The following is a 15,158-nucleotide window of genomic DNA, read 5'->3' as shown; positions in this document are numbered from 1 at the left end:
AACCCAAAACTATAAGGCATACATAATTTTTAATGCTTTTTAGATGTTGTTTTTAAAATAATTCTTCCAATGCAAGTATGTAGATATATTCTACAAATTATGAATAGTCTAATGCAATTTTAATTCTTCATTAAGATTATTTGCCAAATATATTTTATTTAGAAATGTGTGCATTCTACTTTTAGCATGTGTTTATAAAACAAAAATTAAAATTAAAATTTCAAATAAATGGTCATTGCACTACAATTCTTAATATTAGCAGATATTCATCCATGGGTCACAATTAAATACCAAATATGTTTCAAACTATGATTTGATTTAACAGTCTATAATTTGTGTATTGTTACAAATTTACTAAGTAGTAACAACTGTTTCAAAAGTCAACATGAAATATATATTATATAATACATTTATGAAATATTTTATTATATAAAATTTTATATTTATAAAATATATTTACATATATATTTATAAAACATAAAATTTTATTTATTCATTAGCTAAACATTTGTATTAAAAAGGTATTTCCTATGAGATTCCCTGAGCCCTAATTTAGGAAAAGGTTATTACAGATATCCCACTCATAGACAAGCAGTTATTGATAACTATTTTCAATATTTTGGACATTTATAAGTCTCTGAATTAACAGCCCACTACAAACAGAAGCTTTGTGGACATAGGTTGAGACAAGCACAGTTGGGGGTGGGCATAAAATAATGATTAAGAAGATAAATGACAACACAAAAATGAAACAAATCTACTAGGGTCTGCCATGGTACTAGTGATATCCCAGGAAATGGCTTTTAGGTAGATGCATAATACCATCAGTGAAATGATAAGTATGCAGTAGGTCTCAAATACAAAAATAAAGCAGTTGGTAACCTTCGTCACTGTCATGCCCCTTTTGCACCAGTGTGCACAACTTGCTTGTTGATTTTGTAATGTGTTGGGTCTAATGCGAGGTAAAACGACTGATATCTTTCCTGCTCCGTCATCCTGCATAGGTCCTTCCTCTGCTATGAAAGGTAGGCAGCAAGAGGAGAGCTTCCCGGTCAGTCAGTGCCTTTTAACCAGCTTTAGAAAAATCAAGAGCCCAAATCTGCCTATCATAATGATCTTCTTGTAGGTTTCTAGGACCCGCTGGATCCTTCTACTTTGCTATTCTCCCATGCTTCTCTCATCTAGAGTCCCAATAGAATGTCCTCCCCTCTGTTCCAGTTTTCTGGTAAGTGAAGGCTTTCGTGGGACACGCCCCTTGGGCTAGTATGCAGATATAAGTGCACCAGCCAAGGACAATACAGGCCGTAAACTTCAAACCTCTACCCAGATCTAGCCAATGGACAGGACATTCTCCACAGTTGAGTGGAGAGTGGGGTCTGACTTTCACATGAACTCTGGTGCCTCATATTTGGCCATGTCCCCTGGAGGGGGAGACCTGGTGGCACTCAGAGGAAGGATAGCAGGCTACCAAGAAGAGACTTGATATCCTATGAGCGTATATGGGGGAGGTAATCCCCCTCAGGCACAGTCATAGAGGAGGGGAGTAAGGGGAAACTGGGAGGGAGGGAAGAATGGGAGGATACAAGGGATGGGATAATCATTGAGATCTAACAAGAATAAATTAATTTTAAAAAAAGAAAGAAAAGTCAAGAGCAAAAGCAATAGCCTTTCTTGCTTTGTACGCCTCTGGTAACACCTGAGCAGTAATTTATATGTGTTGGATTTTCAAAATAAATAATCCTATTTATTTTCTGGCAGTGTTATCCACTCTTGGAGGGTATATGAGATAAAGCTTTCTTCTATGCATTACACATATTTTAATTTGCTCACACACTAGTGGATTCCCATAGCTTGTGCATGAATACTTACTTTGGTTAGCCTGTCCTCTCTCTTTCCTTTTCCTGCCCACTGTCCTTTTCTGATTTCAGCCTATATTTCTACTACATTTTCAAGATTCCAAGTTAGATATAATTTATTCGTACATCTCTAATTTTGGTTAACTTTTTTTTCCCCATCTTCTATTTGCTCATTCTTCCCAGTTCTCCCCATGTTTAAAATTTTCCAACCCATCATTTCTTGTCTATACTTTAACTACCTACATTCTGCAATACCCCACACTTAGTGCATCAGTCTCCAGTGGCCCATATTTAATCACTTGCCCTCTATATGTACTCTAGCTACATACAAGAGAAAAGATTCAAAACTAGGTTTTGGATACAAACAACAATGTTTTGTATTTGTCTTTCTGTGCATTGGAAAAACCTCATTCAAAACTATATTTGGTTTAGTTTCTTCCATCCATTTATCTGAAATTTTCACAGTTTCACTTTTTGTTACAGCTGACTGACATTCATCGTCTTACTATACATCTGATGATGGAGGTATAGGTTAAAGACCTTTCCTAGCTATTAAACAGAGCAATGAGAAACACAGCTGCACGTGCTTCTCAACAGTAGGTCATGAAGTCCTCTGGCTAATATGGTAGGTAAATTATTTTTAGAAACTGCTACACTACCATCTGCTGTGTATGAAGCTCCCCTTCTCAGACAAAATGCATTCATTCATCACTTTTAGTCTTGATCACAGCCATTCTGAGTGAGGTCAGATGTTTTCTAATTTTTACATTTCTTTATCGCCCTACGATTATGTAGTCTTCCATGACAAGAATAGCTTGTTTTTGTTTTTACCAATGGTGACACATCATGCCTGTAACTGAAAACATAGAAAATAATAATTTTAGAACACAATAAGACAGTTAAGCCTGTCTTCTCCCTTTGATGCTGTGGCAAGCTCCTTTTTTTAAGGCATTCATAATTTTGCTGCTGGTTCAGAATGAAAGCCGGAAAAATTCCTTGGGAACATCTTTTGGTGCAATGAAAAAAATGTGAAAATATCAGAAGTACCCCCAAGCACAGAGTTCAAAGAGGCTGTAAATAAAAACACTTTTAAGGAATCATGTCAGTGTCATCATTTCATTCAAAATGGACAGAGAACAATTAACCCCCGAAGTTCTACTCCATTAGTTCATCTGCTTTGTGATAAAAGACAAATGTACAAATTCAGGGATGTCTTCAAATTAAAGCTTCAAATTAAGATGTACTATAAAAGTAGGAATGCTTGGCTTCATTCTGCAAGTTAAACTGCTGCTCCTTTATAGGACTTGATAAAATGAGAAACATCTAAAAGTTTCTCATGTTGATATTTTTGGTGTTTATCACATTGTGTGTTTTTACAATTACTGTCTGCATACATGTGTGTATTCATAGATGTAAATATTCTTTTTTGAAGTCCCTGCCGACTAAGCTCAAGCTCATGGAGATGAATATATTCTTTATTACTATGTTAGTATTTTAAATTATGTTGCTTTTACAACTTGGTATAAAGTATTTCTTATATTATTATTTACCTTAAGATATGATGTGACCTCATTCTGCAGTCTTATTTAAACTCTATAAAACATTAAAAATTTGTAGAATATTTGGCAGAAAATATTTTATGTAGAATATAAAATTATGTATTAAATTTTAGACAAATGAAATAACTGTTGTCATAAGTCTTTCATGCAGCAAGTACTATTCACTTGATAATAACTAATTTCTTCTCTGATTTTGAGTTAATGAATATGATTAATTTGACATTTTTAGTCTGCATACAAACTAAAAGTTTTTCTTTAAGCTGAATTTACAGTCAACTCATGACATATCCTCATTTTGCTAGCCATGGCAGTGTCTGCATATAGCACTATCTACTTAGAAGGCTAGGCGGTAATTCTCTAATTTGGAACTGGTCTCATATGAGACTCTACCTAAAACAAGCAAATGAACAAAGTAACCTCAAGCAAACAAAAAAGTCTCTTATTATTACTTACTTATTGCCCAGGAAATATTTTAAATGGTTTGTGTATCTGCTCATTCCATCAATGACTTTACTTGGTATTGTTGATGAGTTTTGTACAAGATTAAGATATCAAATCGTCTTTATAATTTTAATTTGAACAACCATAGATACCAAAGCAGCATATAAACAAAAACCAGTATAAATCATTAATATAGTTCCCAATACAGGAGGCTTAACTGTATTTCCATCACTAGTAATTGTATGACTGAAAGGAATTAAAATAGTATATTAAATTTGTAATTAACATTATTTTGTTCACATTTAAGTATGTAATTAAAATTGAAAAGAATTTTTCATGTTCTTTATGCTACCTTTTTATAACTGTAATTCACAGTAATAAAATAATGCCACTGCAATTCGAACACTTCAGGCCAAAGAGGGAAAAGATATTTCACTGCTAAGAGAGGTAGAGAAGTCAAACACATTAAATGAACTAACACATATGAGATGACAGCATTTTCAGATGTGATCACCCTTAATTTGGCTTATATATCCTGGCAAGAAATGTCTTTGTTTGTAAAGACATTGATTCTGTTGTTATCATAATACCCTATGAGTATATACAGGGGAAGGAGGTCCCCCTCAGTCACAGGCATAGGGGAAGGGAGTAGGGGGAAAATGGGAGGGAGGAAGGAATGGGAGGATATAAGGGATGGGATAACAATTGAGATGTAATATGAATAAATTAAGAAAAAATATATAAGAAATAAAAAAATAATAATTCTAATCATTAGATGGTTGTTCTTCTCCCCACTTGATTTATATAAATTGCTGACAGCCTCAGGATGCAATAGAAGAGTACCAACGGCAGGAAGTAGGTGAAGTATTGGTTTTACGATGGCTAGTCCATTTGTATGCTTATTTAAAGGAGACCAAGTTGCTTACCAGATGGCCCCAAGTAAAGAGAGTTGCCGAAATAGAATTGTAACAGACCCTATATAACTTCAGCAGAAATAGGAGCCACATTGAAAATTTAAATTTGAAAAAACTTAAATATTCATTTTGAACACACAAATAATTTCTAAAAAATATTTGTCATCAAAATAATATCTAATCGAGTAAGAGTAATGAAAAGGTTCACAAATATCGTACAGTAGCCCTTCCCCATCTGAAGCTTAAATTATGAGAGAGCTGTTATTAAACTGAAAAAATTACGTGGATCTATGTTATGTTTCCAGATAACATTGTTTATGGTGGTATTGATGAGTTTTAGGAACATGTCTACCAGGCATTTGTCTACGTTGCCACAGGATAAATATAGAATATGTATTCAACTACCTGGTGCAAAACTTTTAATTTAATGTCAGTTCTGGTTCTTTCTTTCATTAAATGAATATCTATACTTTTCCCAGTACCAGTCATCCCTGAAAACTTACAAACAAGTAATATTATATGGAAAGAACAAGTTATGTACTTATGAATATACATATATGCATCCAATCCCAAGTATCTACAAAGGGCATGCATGAACTTAAAAAAGAGCAGGAACTCTCTATATGAGGGCTTAGAAGGTTAAAAGGGAAGGGGGAAATGTTATGAATAAGTTATTATCTCAAAAAATGAAAAAAGTAAACGAAAAATTTGTATTCATTCCTTCATATTAAGAGTCTATTATTAGGGACTTATGGAGAGGCCAAATGTGAATCGCATGAAATTGTAGTGTTTGTACCCTTGTGTGTGTGTGTGCTTTGAAAAAAGTCATACCCATTTTAATACGGTTCTAACAAGTAGAGGTGTTTGTTGGTATGTCACAGAATTAATATTTCGAAAGTTTATATTCATACATGTGATTGTTATGTTGTCTTTTGTTTAAGAATCTACTGAGGTTATTGACTCCAGTCAAATCAACCCAATCAGAAACAGTATTGTTCTCACTTGACTGATGGACGGGTCTGGTCATCCAAGGTTTTGAAGTTTAAATGATGGACCTAGAATCTAAGGCCATGTACCAGAGTCTCAAATCCACTTAATCTTGTAGAGGAAGATATTTTATATATTTTCCATTAGAGATATCCCCAGCCTACAGAAGCATAGAATGAGCCTTCTGTGCAGTATTTGTGAAAAAGACTTCCTTAAAAAGATCTTCAAGTCAAGTTTCTAAAAACACAAAGCACAGCTTCTCTGAGGAATTAACCTAGGTGTAAAATGACAAACTGACATTTTACTCAATTAAGTTCCTTCCTTGTCCTCCTGGCTCATAACACATTTTACTTTAGCACTTTAGTAAACTTTTAAAATGAAACTCTGCTACTTGTTATGGCAGACGCCAAAATTATAAATATCTACCCACTACCCAACATGGATATTCTCTGGGCACCTAGGTTAATTCCTCAGAGAAGCTGTGCTTTGTGTTTTTAGAAACTTGCCATTCCACTCCTTGGAATATACCCAGAGGATGTACTACCACACAACAGGGACATATGCTCAACCATGTTCATAGCTGCCTTATTCATAATAGCCAGAACTTGGAAACAACCTACGTGTCCCTCAACAGAAGAATGGATGAAGAAACTGTGGTACATTTACACTATGGAATACTACTCAGCTATTAAAAACAAGGAATTTCCAAAATTTGTGGACAAATGGATTGAACTAGAAATTGTCATAATGAGTGAGTTCACACAGAAGCAAAAAGAGCTAAATGGTATATACTCACTTATATCGAGACACTAGCCCAAGGTGTACGTCCCCATGAAAAACTGTACCTACCAGAATAATGGGTAAGAGGGGAGGACATCCTATTGAAACTTTAGGTGTGAGAAGCCTGGGAGAAAGAGGAAATGGAAGGATCCAGTGGGTCCTGGAAAACTACAGGCGAGTCTGGGCCCTGGGGTCCTCCGCAAACTGTGGCAACAGCCAAGGAAAAAATAGGCAGTAAAAACCTTGAACCCCTACCCGGACTAGCCGATGGACATTCTCCACTGTTGAGTGGAGAAGAAGATCTAACTCTCACACAAACTCTGGTGCCCCATATTTGATCATGTCCCTTGGATGGAGATGCCTGGTGGCACTCAGAGGAAAGATAATAGGTCACCAAGGAGAGACTTGATACAGTATGAGCATATTCAGGGGGAGGAGATCCCCCTCAGACACAGACATAGGGGAGGGGAGTAGGGGGGGGAAGTGGGAGGAAGGGAGGGATGGGAGGATACATGGGATGGGCTAACAACTGAGATGTAATATGTATAAATTAATAAAAATGTATTAAAAAAAAAGATTCAAAGGATGTTGTCCCTTCAAATAATGAAAACCTGGGGCAATGAAACACACAAAAAAATCAGTGCTCTAGTTTTTTGTTTTTTGGAGGGAGGGAGAACAGCTTAAGCACAGATAGGCTAGAAAGTTCAGAATATCTGAACCCTTGCAGTGTGAGAGTGTTAGGTACACACCATCCAATTGAGCTTGTCCAAATCCAAAGGATGACCACCACAAGCATGGCATGGGTATAAATGTAAGCTATGGAATGGGCGACAGCAATGTGTCAAGGTATGTTTATATGTTGTAACAGATATTAATAATCAGGAAAGATATTAATGTGTGGATGTGGAAATATGAGGGAACATATTTGTCCCTACTACTTATTTTGTGGTGAATTTAAAACAAACAGAAAATAGTACATCATTTACAGACAAATATTTAAGTTTAGTGCCCAACAAATTCCATTTAAGGACAAAGAAAAAGCATATACATTAAAGGAGTTATATCTACAAACTGCAGTTTAAGGATATTAATTGGCTGGAAATATTAACTTTCATTGCAGAATTCTTTTTTTTTTTTACCACCAGTTCTCCTCGTCTCTTTCTTGTGCTTTAAGCATCAAAGAACAAAATTATTATTGTCATAGGTACTCAGTGGGAAAATGTCAATTATCATGAGAATGCTGACAGCTTGGAAAGAAAAGTTTTCACCTTGTAATTTCTATTTTAAAATGATAAAAGAAGTAACTACCGTTTTGCAAAGCAGCACTCCTCCTTTATATTGCATCGAGTGCATACACACCCAGAATGGCTCACACACAGATAAACACGTGTGCACATTTCTTTCCAGATCTCTGCTATTCTATTCATCTCCTATAGGAAACTAATATCATTAGTTACTTATGCATCCTTTTTGTTATCTTTGCATGAAATGGTACTTATTTTTATATATGCCTGTATATGTCAGACACTAAATATGCAAACCAATAATATATCCTTAATGTTTTCTTTTGTTTTTCACTCTGAAATACAACCTGGAAAATACCCTACATGGAGCAGCATGCCACAATTTTCCCAACTTGCATCTCCTTGTTTCTTCATTGTGTAAATATATAATAGTTTATTAATCATACCCAAAATTTGAGCTTTCTGTTACTTTATTATGTTTCAGTTAGGGATTATTCTTCAAACCATGTGTGGTAAATCTTTACCTGTGGTTTCAGCAGGTGGAAGACTGAACCAACCTGGTCCTCTGCAAAGGCAACAGTGCTCTTAGTCACTGATTCTCCCCATCTCCATCCACTTAGTGTTTAACATATAATTTATTCTAGGGTGACACACTGGCATTATTATAAGCTGATTAATTTGGTGTATGCATTTTCATAAAATAATCATTTGGAAGAAAAATGAGTGAGGTTTTTCCACCGTCTGCTTCCCCGTTTGATGTCCTTTCCAAATTCCATTTCCTGTACTTATTCTTGGCTAAAAACACATAACAGATTGCAGCATTTGTAGCAACTCGTAGTACAACAACCTTAACAATACTGAGCCAGTTGATGCTCAGAGAAGTACCACAAAGTGGATAATACCGTCTCAGTTTTATAGTAGGAGGATCTTAAGCATAGGACATTGAAGTTACTTGTTTAAGGCTTCACACATATTAAACAGAAATAAAAGCTTCAAACACAGGAAATATATGTCTGGAAGCCATTCTGTTCACCATGTTTTTTTTTTTTAATGACAGTGAAAGGAAATGCAGGATGACAATAGACATTGGGCCAGAAGGCAGAAGACAATGCTCCAACATTATAGAGAATATTGGATGACTGTTCAGGCAGTAAACTGTCTCAGTCATTTTGTTCATTTTGGAAGTTGCTAACCTGCACTGCTGGTTCATTTAGGAATTTAAGTCTTACTCCTTCTCAAGTCTCTGAGGAGTGTTGAAGAACAGATAGTTTAGTTCTACAATCACGTTTAGTTGATTAAGGTATAACATCTTTTTAGATCAAGATAAAGGAGTTAGTTAACAGAGATGAGATAGGATAGATATTGAATTTCTTTCAGAAGTTTAGATCCAACAAGATAGAAAAGATGTTTACTTCAAGCTTGACAAATACAAATAGCCATATCACTGTGAAGGTAACATTTATAAAACTCATGATTGTCACATGGTTCTCCCTGCTGTATGTAGTTTGTTCCATGCATGTGTGATAAAATAAATATATATGAAAAAAGGCAATTGTTGGTAAATGAAATGGAAAGAACTAAAAGTTCCTCATTCATTCTTCATTCATTTTGCTAGGCAAAACTTCAAAAGAGATTTATATTAGCAGTTATGGATCTTAGCGCTTAAAGCTTGCCCATCATGCACAAGACCCTACATTTAATTTCCAGGAAAGAAGAAAAGGAAGAAGGAAAAGAGGAAAGGAAAGTCAACCAGTGTCTTACACACTCTTTGCTGTACTAAAATAGCATGCCTAGCTTGTCACAGAGATTCCGCCCACCACAGTCTCCCTCTTCTCAGCAGGCCTTCTGTCCTCTTGCTCCCCATCCTCCTCCCTTGTCCTCATCTCCACACTTATTCCTCTCTGTTCTCCCTCTCCTACCTCGTTCCTTCTAGTCAACCACTGCATCTCTGTTGGTTCTATTTCCTTCCTGATTGAGATTTTATTTTTGTTTTTTGAGACAGGGTTTCTCGATGTGCCCTTGGCTGTTCTAGACTCACTTTGTAGACCACACTGGCCTCAAACTCACAGCAATCCACCTGCCTCTGCCTCCCAAGTGCTGGGAATAAAGGTGTGCTACACCACGCCTGGCTTCTAAGTGAGAATTAGGCATCCTCCCTTGGGCCTTCAATGTTACTTATCTTCTTTGAGTCTGTGGGTAGTATAGTATGTTTATCTTGTACTAAATTGCTATAATCAGCTTATAAGTGAGTATATATTATGTGTGTCTTTCTGAGTCTGGGTTATATCACCTAGGATGATCTTTTCTAGTTCCATCCATTTGCCTGTAAATTTCATAATTTTATTGTTTTTAGAGTGGTGAGTAGTATATGATTGTGTAAATCTACTACAGTTTCTTATCCATTCTTCATTTGAGGGATGTCTGCATTTTCATTTCCCTGACGCCTAGGAATGTTGAGAATTTCTTTCAGTGCCTCTTGTCCACTCAAGACTACACTGTTGAGAATTCTTTCTTTAGTTCTGTGCCCTATTTTTAAATTGCGTTATTTGTTGTTTGTTGGTGTTTAATTTATATATATATATATATATATATATATATATATATATATATATATATATATATTTGTTGGATGTAAGAATCATACAGAACATTTCCCAATCTGTAGGCTGTCTTTTTGCTCTATTGATGTTGTCCTCTTCCTTACAGAAGCTTTTCAGTTTCAAGAGGTCCCATTTATTAATTATTGTTCTTAGGGACTATGTTCTTGGTGCTCTGTTCAGGACATTGTCTTCTGTGCCGATGAGTTCAAGCCTTTATCCACTTTCTCTTCTGATATATTAGATGTATTGGGCAATATATTGAGATCCTTGATCCACTTAGATTTGTATTTTGTGCAGTATGATGGATATGCATCTACTTGCAGTTTTCTACATGAAGACATCCTGTTAGACCAACATCATTTGTTAAAGATACTGCCTTTATAAGGGGACTCTAGCTGGGATTCCTTGTGGGTCATGGAGACTGAAGAAGGCACCCTGTAACTAGACAAGACTCCTAGAGGAGGGAGAACACCAACACACCCACAACAAACTTTGATCCAAAACGTATCCTGCTCACAAGATGAAAAGGGATAAAGATAGAGCAGAGATTGAGGGAATGGCTCATCCCAAGACCCAACTCATGGACAATGTCCACCTCTGATACTATTAATGATACTCTGCTATGCTTGCAGACAGGAGCCTATCAGAATTGTCCTCTGAGAGGCTCCACCCCATCCAGAAAGGGTTAGAAACAGATGCTATGACTCACAGCCAAACATTGGGCTCACAGGCAATCAAGTGGTAAAGTGGGGGGAGGGACTCAGGGACCAAGAGTTGGCAAGCACTCCACAAAAAGACCAACAGAGCCAACTAAGTACTGCCCAGAGGGGTCTGTGGAGTTTGCAACTCCCACTATGGATCATGCATGGACTGGACTTATGTCCTATACATAGATGTAGCCAATGGCAGCTCAGACTTCATGTGGGTCCACTGTTAAGGGGAGCAGGAGCTGTCTCTGACATGGAGTCTGTTGCCTGCTTTTCGATCACTTTTTGGTGGCAGGACTGCCTAGCCAGGCCACAGGGGAGGAGGATAAACTCAGTGCTGTTGTGTCTTGATGAGCTGGAATAGACGGGTAGGGAGGCTGCACTTTTCTGAGAAATAAGGGAGGGAGAGTGGCACTGGGAGGGAGCTAAGATCCAGATGTCAAGCGAATAAATAAATTAATTAATTAAGATAAAATAAAATAACACAAACAGCTGGGCGTGGTGGCGCACGCCTGTAATCCCAGCACTCGGGAGGCAGAGGCAGGCAGATCGCTGTGAGTTCGAGGCCAGCCTGGTCTACAAAGTGACTCCAGGATAGCCAAGGCTACACAGAGAGACCTTGTCTCAAAAAACCAAAATAAATAAATAAATAGATAAAATAAAATAACACATATTAAAACAACTTGTAGAAGCAGGACATCATTAGACTCATGCTTCAAAAAGGATGCTAATATCATGTCGGGGAAGCTGGAAGCAAGTTTCAAGTACGGGGTCAGGAGCAGGAACGTAAGTGCTTCATCGTCAAATGAAAACAAAAAGGATAGTATGACTAATAGTAGCATGATATCAAATCTCAAGACAAGCCCTCGGTGGCCTCCTTCCTCCACCCTTCTGCACTACCTGGACCTTCCTTAGCAGGACCATCTGTTGGAAACCAAGCATTTGACTACCCAAACTTAAAAGGGGGGGGGATTTCTCATTCAAACAATCACTGGATATTTTAAAGGAACATGACTGCAAGTATTTCATAGAAATTCATGCATGGTGGGAGTTAGAATGTCCGACTGAAAGAGTCTTTATTGGCAGTGCATACATTTTGAGTGCTTGTGTCTCACATTTGTCATTTAGTCACAGATCTCACTATCCTCTAAGAAATGAGATTACTTAAGATATTTCCCAACCCTCTCAGAGGATAAGTAAACTGGGAGAGGTGTGGCTCTCTCAGTTATTTTGTTGGCATCCTGTCTGCAAGATTAGATGACATTACATCGAATGGCTTCATTGCTTGCTCTGCTACTTGAGAGACAGAAGTGACAGGAGTGAAATAGATTGCTGTTGTTCCCCTAGCATTGCTACTTATTTTCATCTTGGCTGAATTGGTTTGTTGTTTGTTTGTTTGTTTGTTTTTTGGTCTTGCTTTTAAGTATGTTTTTACATTTGAAAAAATAAACATAGGAATACCTGTGTGTCATTTCCCTAATGTTAATATCTTAGAGAATTATAGTGAAATATTACCTTTGAGAATTGACACTGATGCAGTCATGATACAGTTTGTTCCTGTTGTTCTGTAGCCCTATTCACTGCTTAGCCTGGCATTGTCTCCTGACTGCCACCCCTGACTTATTGGCGCTATCTCTTCCTGTGATATTCTCAAAGCTGTGTTGTATGGTAATTTCATGTTTACTCTCATCATCTGTTTCCAAAGTGCCTGTAATATCTAGATTCTCATTGGCATTGTGTGAGCCATCCAGTTTCTTTATAATCTTGCATTTGGTGTTACAGTTCTTAGACATCATGACAGATGAATAGTGGTAGCCCATTTCACTTTGAATAGTCATCTTCCTACTGCTTAATGGTGTTGTGTATGTCAAGTGATAAAAGGATATATCACTTTTACTTTTGTAAATAAGCTTCTCAATTATTTATGTCAGCGCTTAAGAGGATATATGAAATTTATGTATGGCATCTTTGCATAAAGAACCATATACTGAATTTTCCAACTCTAATACCTTGAAGAGATCCTAAAATGTGATGTCATTGGGAGTAAGCATCCAGGATTTATATATAAAAATATATTTACACTGTAAATATATTTTTGGCATTTAACAAGTTTTTCAAGGCTATTGTAATCCTATGAAATTTCTTTGGCTTAGCTGTAGTTATTACATCTCACATGTATGAGATAATTATAGTTAATAATATACTGAATTACCTATAATAAAATTCCAAATTTATACTTCTTCTTTATAGTACAAAATTCACTGGTAATTTTGGGAACTAGAAATTATTTTTCTGACTAAGAAAACCTCAGCATTCAGTGAGATTCGGCCCCATAGTAATATAATGGAAGAATAAACCATTATATAAGAGCTGAAGATGGGAAAAGAAGATCATATGACCAGTGATAGAATTAATCATGTACATTTTAATTAGTATTTTACCTGGACAAAAATTTAAGAAATATCTTCATAGAAATATTTCCTCAAATTAAAACCTTAAAGTATGTATTAGATATTTGTGTTTTAGAATTGAAATAGCAGGAAAAATGAAAATCAAACAAAAAAGCATCTAGAGTCCCACTAGAATGTCCTCTCCTCTGTCGCAGTTTCCTGGTAAGTGAAGGCTTTCATGGACTCTAGATGAGAGAATCATGGGAGAAAGGCAAAGTAGAAGGACCCAGAAGGTCCTAGAAGCATACTAGTAGAACATTATGATAGGCAGATTTGGGCACAGGGGTCCCGCTCAAACTAAGGCGCCAGCCAAGGACAATACAGGCGGTAAACCTTAAGCCCCTACCCAGATCTAGCCAATGGACAGAACACTCTCCACAGTAGAGTGGAGAGTGGGATATTACTTTCTCACATACTCTGGTGCCTCACCTTTGACCATGTCCCCTGGACGGGGAGACCTGGTGGCAATCAGAGGAAGGACAGCAGGTTACCAAGAAGAGACTTGATACCCTATGAGCATATACAGGAGGAGGTAATCCCCCTCAGGAACAGTCATAGGGGAGGGGAATAAGGGGAAATGGGAGGGAGGGAAGAATGGGAGGATACAAGGGATGGGATAACCATTGAGATGTAACAAGAATAAATTAATAAAGGAGGGAAAAAACAAAACAAAACAAAAAACAAACAAACAAAAAAGCAGCCAAGCTATCCAATATTATTCAGAGTCATAATAAAATAATTATACATTGTGTTTTTGTTTGTACCTTTCTACTCATGCACTGTTTGGGCTTTTCAAGCCACAGTTCTCTCCTGCAAGTCCGCTATTGGAGCACTGGTAGGCATAGTAACAAAATATAACAAGTCCATAGCTTGCATGTTAGGTTTTTTGTTTGTTTGTTTGTTTGTTTGTTTGTTTTTTGCCTTTCTGTGATCAAACTGGCAGAGGCAAGTCAGGGGATCCAAGGTTTCTTTTGGCTTATGGCTTTAGAACATCACAATGGGAAAGGCAGATTTGAGACGTTCAACCCACTGGCATTAGGCTAAGACAAGTCACATGTCTGCAGGCTAGTACTTGGAACAGGAACCAGGGCTAAGTACAACCATTTTAAGCTCTCTAATAATGACCTGATTTCTGAAGCTAGGCACCCCCTCTTAAAGACTCCAAGGACTCTCAAAATAGTGCCACCAACTGGGGAAGAGCATGCAAACCTCAAGCTGCAGGCTAGCACTCGGAACAGGAACCAGGGCGCAGCCTGAGCAGCTGACTAACCCTAACTAGGCTCTTACCTGGAATTGAGTTGGCCTTGGAAAGTGAGCCTGAGAGACCTGACATGGAGTTAGAAATGAAATACTAGCATGAGCTACAGTTATAAAGAAATGGAGATCTAAAAAGGCAGCGCAAAAATGAAATAGAAAGACCAGTCCAGCTGTGCATGAAGAGGCCTTCTTAAAGGAGGCAGATGCTCCCTGAGAGTACTTGTTCATCAACTGAGCTCCAGAGATTCCATTGGGGTGCTCTTACTGTAACTCTTCTTTATACTACAGAATCATCATTGAGATGGACACACCCCAGTTAAATTGAGGGAACAATGGAAACAGTTTGTTTGATTACATAGTTTA

The 15,158-nt window shown here is 37.1% G+C and overlaps 1 protein-coding gene across 8 annotated transcripts in view; it reads left to right on the top strand.

Annotated features, from left to right (window-relative positions):
- The window catches only part of LINGO2 (leucine rich repeat and Ig domain containing 2), a 1,231,101-nt gene that overhangs the window by 137,536 nt on the left and 1,078,407 nt on the right, over nt 1-15,158 (top strand). The window contains exon 1 of one of the 8 annotated variants that reach the window (XM_084795144.1): nt 2,463-2,481. The exons of the other annotated variants lie outside the window; for them this stretch is intronic. The gene's annotated coding sequence lies outside the window, so the exon portion shown is untranslated. Of the gene's footprint in view, nt 1-2,462; nt 2,482-15,158 lie in introns of those variants that run through there. 8 annotated transcript variants of the gene reach the window in all.

Source organism: Acomys minous (genome assembly GCF_964271855.1).
Source record: "Acomys minous genome assembly, chromosome: 1".
Classification (NCBI taxonomy): domain Eukaryota; kingdom Metazoa; phylum Chordata; class Mammalia; order Rodentia; family Muridae; genus Acomys; species Acomys minous.
The sequence above is the reverse complement of the archived record's forward strand: the minus strand, read 5'-3'. Positions and strand labels throughout refer to the sequence as shown.